Source organism: Mus caroli, chromosome 6 (genome assembly GCF_900094665.2).
Source record: "Mus caroli chromosome 6, CAROLI_EIJ_v1.1, whole genome shotgun sequence".
NCBI lineage: Eukaryota > Metazoa > Chordata > Mammalia > Rodentia > Muridae > Mus > Mus caroli.
In genome coordinates this window covers 2,914,486-2,923,523 of record NC_034575.1, presented here as the reverse complement: position 1 = coordinate 2,923,523, position 9,038 = coordinate 2,914,486, and the positions used below count along the sequence as shown (strand labels likewise).

Genomic DNA, 9,038 nt, shown 5'->3' with positions numbered 1-9,038 from the left:
CACTGGAAAGAGAGGCCCATTGGACTTGCAAACTTTATATGCCCCGGTACAGGGGAACGCCAGGGCCAAAAAGTGGGAGTGGGTGGGTAGGGGATTAGGCGGGAGGGTATGGGGGGCTTTTGGGATAGCATTGGAAATGTAAATGAGGAAAATACCTAATTAAAAAATAAAAATAAAAAATAAATAAAAAGAAAGAAAGGTATAATGAATTTGTGGCATGGGATTTGGAACATCTGATGTTGATTGATATTTCCCAAGGGAATTTGGAATGCCAACGATTTCAAGAAAGAACAAAGGAGTCCCTGTCATCTTCCTCAATTTCTAGAGAATAGTTAGGGCAAATGATGTTCCCATACCTTGGACGTTTATTTTCTGAACACAAATAAGCATTGCTTTGCTTTATATAACCTTGAACATACTGGCCTGCACGTGCAGGCTTCTCTGGTGAGCTCTGTTATTATCAAAGGAAGTGGAATAATAAAAACGAGCCTGTTGTGCAAATTACAGTCAAGTGCGTGGCTGCCTTGAGTCACCCCGTTTCCCATTCAGTTCTTCTGGCATTAATTAGGAGCGACAACTTGGACAACCTCTCCAATGAACCAATGGAATAAACACTGTTGTCCACGAAGCCATGTTGCAATGCTGAGACTATCCTAGATCTGTGTTATGAAATAGGTAGCTACTGGTCACATATAGATATTTAAACCTGACCAGTCACATACAAATATGTGGTTAAATGCTAGACTGGATAGTAATTGGGGAGGACCAATCCCATAGTGGACAGTGCCATCCCTGGGCCAGTGATCCTAGGTCCCGTAAGAAGACAGGTTGAGCAAGCCATGAGGAGCAAGCTAGTAAGCAGCACCACTCCTTGGCCTCTACATCAGTTCCTGCCTGTATGAGTTACAGCCCTCACTGCTTTTGACAATTAATTTTTATATTATATGGAACTGTGAGTAAATCAACCCTTTCCTTCCCAAGTTGCTTTGGTCATGGCTTTCCATCGCAGCAATAGTAACCCTAACTAAGACAAATGCCAGCACTATTGACAATATATTCAGAGTTTTGAGATTCAGACATTTGCCATGCATTATTCCCATTTTCTCAGGGTGGGCATAGATTTTGAACACTCAGAAGCTAAAAATTACATCACTCACAAAATTTGCTTGAAAGATAATCTTTGAAGGTTTTCTAAACAAATTAATAAATGTAAAGTTTCAGTTCAAGAATGAAGAGGTTTAGCTGGGCAGGGTAGCATATTCCTTTAATCCCAGCACCTGGGAGGCAGAGCAGGCAAATTACTATGAGGTCTAGGCAGGCCTTGATTAGATAGCAAGTTTCAGGACAACCAACTATGTACAGAGACTCTGTCTTAAAACAAAACAAGAATAAGGAGTTATCATTATAAAAGGCTTGATAGCTACCAAAATAGAGAACTGGGACTACACACTTTCTGTGCCAGAAAAAAATTCATAAGTTTCAATGCTATCGTTAATTTTTTATTTAACATTATATTTTAATTATTCTTCCTTTTGTATCATACACCCCAATCCCACTCAATTCCTAATTCTTTTATCTCCTCCTCCTCTTCCTCTTCTTCTTCCGACCTTGTAACTTTCCCCCCAATAAAACCAAAAACAAACAAGCAAGTCCAGTTTGCATTATCTATATACTAGCTGGAGCATGATCAAACTCTCAGTGGCCTGCCCTTTAAATAGAACTGAATCCTTTCCTTCTCAAACCCCTATCAGAAGCCATCAATTGCGGAGAGCATCCTTACCATACTTTATTGAGTTCTCTTTGGTGGGTTCCTCTTTAGGCTGTTACATTGGTTGGGGGCAAAGGTGGAAGGGTAGATATCGGAGAAGCCTTCCATGTCCCTCTTTCTTTTCTCAATTGTGTGTCTTCAGAGTATCACTCCCAACGTAGCTTCCTTGCTCTTCGCCGTCAGTGGGAGCACCAACATGGGCTTTTACATAGTTTCTGGCAACATGGCCGCTGACTACTGTAGGTCCGCAAACCCAGACAAAGCCCTCAGAGGCAGCCCTGATCACAGACATCAAACCTGGTTATCACAGATATCAAACTTGGCTTCAGGTGGCTGCACAGGCCATTCACATCAACTTGGCGCCCTGAGGCAGAGTGACCCATGGACAACAACTTGGTCTCAGGCTGCATCACATACCACATACATCTGCCTGGCTTTTGGAGATAACATGGGCCTCTGACATTGGCTGTATCAGGGCTTCCAACCCACTTGTGGTCCTTGGCAGCAGCACATACCCAGAATCACCATAACCCCAAGTGTCAGTGCAGGCCACTCATCAAGATGGCCCCTGGAAGGACACAGCCCATAGACATTGATATGACTTTAGGCTATAGCACAGATCATGGACATTGATATGTATTCCATTGTAATAAGGCCAAGAACATAGACCAACACAGATCCTTTCTGCAGCAAGACCATGGACCCAGACATGCCCTTGACAGCAGCACAAGCCTCAGGGGGCAGTATAGGCCACTCAAATTGATATGGTCCAGGCAGCAGCTGAGCCCATGGACACCAAGATGGCTTCAGGCAGCATCAACATTATTAAAGAAGAAAAAATTGAGGTAATTGAAGCATTCAGCTCAAGAAAAATAGAAAATGCACAAGAAGACAAAACTGAGCAAGGCAGAAGATGTGAATACAGAAACGTTTGAGAGAATTCATATATAAAGAGATATAGAGAAAGATAGTAGAATAAGCAAACCAAAGAATTGGTATCTTGAGGAGAAAAAAGCCCTAATACATCTTCAGTTGACTGAAACAAATGGAGGAAGAAAGGAGAATAATCCCACCACACTGTGAATGGGAAAAAATATAATAGTTGTGGTGGTTTAAATATGCTTGGCCCATGGAAAGTGGCAATATTAGGAGGTGTGGCTTTGTTGGAGTAGGTGTGGCCCTGTTAGAGAAAGTTCATCGCTGTGGGGTTCAGCTTTGAGGTCCTATGTTCACACACCTCCCAGTGGAAAGTGGCCCTCCTCCTAGGTGCCTGCAGAAGACAGTCTCCCCCTGGCTGCCTTTGGATCAAGACGTACACCTCTCAACTCTTCTGCATGCTTTCCACCATGATGATAATGGACTGAACCTCTGAAACTGTAAACCAGACCAATTAAATGTTTTCCTTTATAAAAGCTGCTGTTATTGTGGTGTCTCTTCACAGCAATGCAAACCTAAGACTGAAGTAGATTTTAAATAGATTGATATTTAAGGATAAATAGAAAAATGTCCTATCCCAAAGTTTGAAAACTGAAGAGTTGTCCAGGCATGTGAAAAATTAGAAAATATGTTAAACATTTCAATGTTTTAAAAGTGTTTTTTAAAGCTGGTTTTGAAAGTACATTTGAATAACTTCTTTTCTTTTTTGAGATGATAATTTAAGCACATCATAACTCCCCTTCCCCCTCTCTTCAGGAAAGAGTACATTGATAGATGGATCCAGTACCGAAAGGTCAGCTCTGAAAGCATTGTACAAATAACACTGGTGACACAGCCTTGGAGGCTTTGAATGAGAGTTCTCAAGAACTTGCTGCAAAAATACTGTTTTGTTTTTCCTCCGGTGCAGTTTTTTCTTTTTTAAACAGCCAAATTAAAAGACAGACACCAAAATTTCCTATTTATTCCCAGATCCCAGACTGGCCTCTCCTATTTCCAACATCCCCCACCAGAATGGCACCTTATTTATAGCCAAGGCGTCAACACTGAAACATTCAAAGATCTCATCAGGATGCACAGAACACTGCACAGGATGGGACCTGAACCAGCTATTGCTGATTCGTACTGTGTATCACACAGTGTTCTTACAAGTCCTCCACCTATTCATTGCTTGCTGCCCTGACCCCTGCCAATCACTAATTTGTGTGTGTGTGTGTGCATGTGTTTCATTGTTTTTCCTTTTTCAGAATGTCTCCTACTTAGAATCAGATACTATGTAGCATTTCAGACTATCTTTTATCCCTTAATGATATACTATTTCTTTTTTATTTTTTTACATTTTTTTCATGGCACATTTTTTAGCAGAGAAAATATTCCTTTTGCTGGATGTACAACATTTTAATTTCACATTCACTAACTCAGAGACATTTTGGTTGCTTCTAAATATTTGGAGTAACACATATAGTTGCAACGAACATCTGCAAGCAGGTTCTTGTGAGGACAGATTTTTTTTAGTATTGATGGTCCAAGATTCTTGGCTGCTAGATCCTACCAAAAGACTATGTTTCACTTTATAAAAACTGAACAGTCTTCAAAAGTAGACTGTATTTTCCATTCATTTAATCAATAACAGAAGTTGTTCATCTATGTCCTTGTCAACATTTAGTGTTGTCAAATTTCTCAACTTTGCCATTTTACCAACCAGGTGCTGGGATATTATTTCTTTTTTATTTTAATTTGTTTTTCCCTTATAGCATGTTGGGGAACATCTTTTCACATGTTGCTTTGACATAGTTTGTAAAAAAATTGTTAAGATCTCTTGTTCTCTTTTTAATCAGTTTGCCTGCTTTTAAGAATTTGATTAATAGCCATCACACTTGTGTGCATTTATGTTCCAATGGCAAGACTCAGAGTTGCTTATGGTTTATACAAATCAATTCTCACAGGAATAAGTTAAGTGGGCCCCACTGTCATATGCATTTTATAGAAGAGAACATTGAAGTGCTAGAAACTTGATTCATAATTTCTTTTTTTCTAGTATTGTGATTAAATAACAAAAGCAGCTTAGAGAGAAAGGATTTCTTCTGGATCCCAATTCAAGAGTACAGTCCATTATGGAGAAGATAGGCAGTGAGTGTCTAAGGCAGCTGGTCACATTCAATTCACAGTCAGAAAGCAGAAAATGTCAAATGTATGTTCCTTCTTGACTTGGTCCTTCTACTTCTTCAATCCAGTATCCCCATCCAGGGAGTGGTGCTACACACAGTGGGCAGGTCTTCACACCTCAAGTCACACAATACTCAACAGCTATGCCTAGAAGCCATTCTTCAAAGTGACTCTAGATCTCATCAAGTTGACAACTGGGATTGGCCATCATATCAAGTAACTTGACCAACGTCACACTGTCAGTAAAACAGGACTAAGCTCAAGGCCAGGTGGACAGGCTCCAGAGTGACGCTCTGATAGTAACTATCCTATCTCTTACGCCAACAGATTTTTGGAAGAGCGCAAGATATATATCTGAACAGTTGTAAAAAAAAAAAAGCAGATTTTAATATTCAGAACCTATTACTGACTTAATAACATAGTATTTAAGCTGGGATATACGGTTTTATTGCTTTTTGTGTGATACAACAGATCTTCCTAAGACAAGAGGCTTCGTTGAGGCAAGCATAGTCATCATTACAAATGCTTGGATGGGAGTTCTACTAAGTGCAAAGAGCCTTGATGTATATATGGCAGTGGTGGGCACATAAAAGCTTTAACTCTAGCAGAAGGAAAAACCATTATTTAGCATGACAGGTAGTATAATATTCTTCCTAGGGAAATTAAAGATCTAGAATGAAGGAAAGAGCATAGTAGGGATATTATGAAGACTACTTAACTAGAGAGAATACCTGGTTTGTCTACTTCAGGAAGTAAAACCACAAATATCTTTACAGGCCAGCCAAGTGATGCAAATCCATAGCCTGTCCTCCTGTGAACAAATAGATAACACAGGTAAGATGTCATATGAAGTACACGGAATCATAATGCTCAAAACTGAACTGTATTCCTATATCCTGTAGACAAGAAACAGGCCAGAACACTTAGAATAATTAGTGTAAGGAATGAGAAATCCTCTACTCCTATCATCTATGAAAATGCATATTATAGCAAAAGTAATTCATATTGTATTAGTTTGACTGGTGAAAGAATAAAATAATCTATTAAAATAGAAAAGATAACAAAATGTATAACTATATGTGTACATGTAGCCTGTGGAGCACTCAAGTCATTTATTCATTCAAAAATAATGTCTAAACACTAGTCTAGTGATGGATGAGATATAGGTCAATGGGTTAGACAAGACACCAATGTTTTTGCTTGGGTTCCAGTGATAAAGGCATGCAAAAATATGTTTAAAAATTACCAAAAATGTCATTCAAGATGGATGTACCACTGTCGTGTCTGATGGAAGGGCTATTAAGCAGGTGAGTGTGTAGCTAGAGGAGTGAGGGATGTTGGGATGGGTAGGAGTGAGGGCACCCACTGGAGAAAGCTACCAGGGTTGGAGAGATCAAGAAACACATCATCCTGCCCAGAGGAGCAGAGCAGGTGATGGGAAATTGCCCCGGGTAAGATGGAAAGTAGAGGGTTAGGAAATTGGGCCCAAAGTAAAGAACTGGGGCTATGAGCACAATAAGATTTCTCCATAGAAATTGGCATTTGTTTGACTTATAAATATTACCCACCAAGGCAGCTAATTTTCTGTGGAAATGCATGAAGTTTAGAGGAAGATATACAGGGCTGTGACAGAATAGAGTTGTAAGTATGTGGATGAATTTTAGATGTGTTTTGGAGGGGAAAACAAATAATTAGATTTGGGACTAAAGAAAAGAGAGTCCAGGATAATTCTCAACTGTGGCTAAAAGATCGGGTGGGTGATGTTAGAAGATGACAGAACACCAGGACCGGGCTTGGTGTGGGAGCCAAGAGTTATAAATATAGTAAGCTGCAGAATGGTGTCAGACATTTTAAAGATGTACAACAAGACAATTATGCATCTATTGTTCTGGTGAGAAGTCTGAAGTGAGGCATCCACTGGGAGCAAATTTTATCCCTTGATGGCATTCAGAGCCAGGGTACAGATGAGAGTATTCATGAGGTAACAGCATCCGGAAAGGATTCCAGCCCACTCTGACACTTGAAGGGCAGGAAAGAAGGAGCAAGATTGCAGTAGAAACAAGGGAGGCAGGTGAAAACTACCCACAAGGAAAAGCATTTCAGAAGGGACAGTATTACAGCAGGGCTAAGCCTTAAATTAAAGTGCGGTTTAAAACAATGGAACCCGACACCCAGCTTGAGAAACTTAAAGAAATTCCGCTAAAATCAGGGACAAGACAAGGCTGCCCACTCGCCCCATATCTATTCAATATAGTACTTGAAGTTCTAGCTAGAGCCTGAGAAAACTAAAGGAGATCATACAAATTGGAAAGAAAGAAATCAAAGTATTGCTACTTGCAGTATTCATAAGCAACTCCAGAAATTCTACAAGAAAATTTTTACAGCTGATAAACAACTTCACAAAGTGGCTGGATACAAATTTAACTTTAAAAAGAATCAGAAGCTCTCTTTATTAAAATGATAAACTGGCCAAGAAAGGATTTAGGGAAACAACACCCTTTAAAATAGCCAGGAACAATATAAAACTTGATGCTATAACTCTAATAAGGCAAGTCAAAGACCTATATGATAAGAGCTTCACGTGTCTGAAGAAAGAAAATGAGAAAGATATAAGAAGATGTAAAGATGCCTTATGGTCACAGATCAGTAGGATTAACACAGTGAAAATGGCCATCTTCCTAGTCGGCCATCAATGGGAGGAGAGGCCCTTAGTATTACAAAGTTCATATGACCCAGTACATGGGAATGCCAGAACCAAGAAGTGGGAATGGGTGGGTTGGGGAGTAGGGCAGGGGGAGGGTGTAGGGGGCTTTGGGGATAGCATTTGAAATGTAAATGAAGAAAATATCTAATTAAAAGAAAATGGCCATCTTACCAAAAGCAACTTACAGATTCAATACAATCCCCATCAAAATTCCAACAAATTTTTTTACAGATCTTGAAAGAACAATACTCAACTTCATATTTAAAAACTAAACAAACAAACAAAAAAACCTAGGATAGCTAAAACAATCCGGAACAATAAAAGAAATTCTGGGCATATTACCATCCCTGACTTCAAGCTGTACTACAGAGCAGTGGTGATAAAAACAAAAGTGCATAGTATTGGTATAGAAACAGACAGGTTGATTAACAGAATTGAATAGAAGACCCTGAAACAAACCCACACACCAATGGACACTTGATTTTTGACAAAGATGGAAAAATCATACAATGGAAAAAGGAAAGCATCTTCAACAAATGGTGCTGGTCTACCTGGATATCTGCATGTAGAAGAATACAAATAGATCCATACTTATCGCCCTACCCAAAACTCAAGTCCAAGTGGATCAAAGACCTCAACAAAAACCCAGATACATTAAAACTAATAGAACAGAAAGTGGGGAGGGCTAATATCTAAAATATATCAAGAACTCAAGATGTTAGATATCAACAACTCAAATAGTCCAATTTTAAAATGAGGTACAGAGCTAAATAGAGAATTCTAAACAGAGGAATCTCAAATGGCTGAGAAGTACTTTAAGAAATGTTCAAAGTCTTTTAGTCATCAGGGAAATGCAAATCAACATGACTGAGATTCTATCTTACACCAGTCAGAATGGCTAAGATAAAAAACTTCAGTGACAGCACATGCTGTTAAGGATGTGGAGCAAGGGGAACACTCCTCCATTGCTGGTGGGAGTGCAAACTTGTACAACCACTTTGGAAGGCAATAATTGAATGAAGTTGGTGGGCACAGAATTTCTGCAGAGCAAGAGGTGAGGGAGTGAGGATTGTTGCTTCTCACAACCGTTTCCAAGTAAGTAAAAGGTTAAAATCATTCCAATCCAAAACAGCACTTGAGTTTGTTAAAACAGCTCCAGCCAGCCTGGTGAAGAAAGGCTAAAAAGGGTCTTAGTATGATTTATAACTAATTTGGGTAAACAAAGTTTGATGTTTTTGAGAAGGAAATGGAAGAAATACTTCATAAAGATAGTAAACCTCTCTCCCTAAGTTGGGAGATAACAGGTATTTTTGTCTTGTACTCATACATTTTCCAAATTTTTCCATATTGTGCTCTTCTTTTAAGCCGAAGTATCTTTCTTTCTTTCTTTCTTTCTTTCTTTCTTTCTTTCTTTCTTTCTTTCTTTCTTTCTTTCTTTCTTTCTTTCTTTCTTTCTTTCTTTCTTTC

At 39.2% G+C, this 9,038-nt stretch overlaps 1 long non-coding RNA gene across 1 annotated transcript in view; it reads right to left on the bottom strand.

The window, feature by feature from the left end:
• LOC110297099 overlaps nt 1-9,038 on the bottom strand; it is a 40,755-nt gene that overhangs the window by 26,340 nt on the left and 5,377 nt on the right. The window contains exon 2 of the long non-coding RNA XR_002378248.1: nt 5,599-5,678. This is a non-coding gene — a long non-coding RNA (uncharacterized LOC110297099). The remainder of the gene's footprint in view (nt 1-5,598; nt 5,679-9,038) is intronic.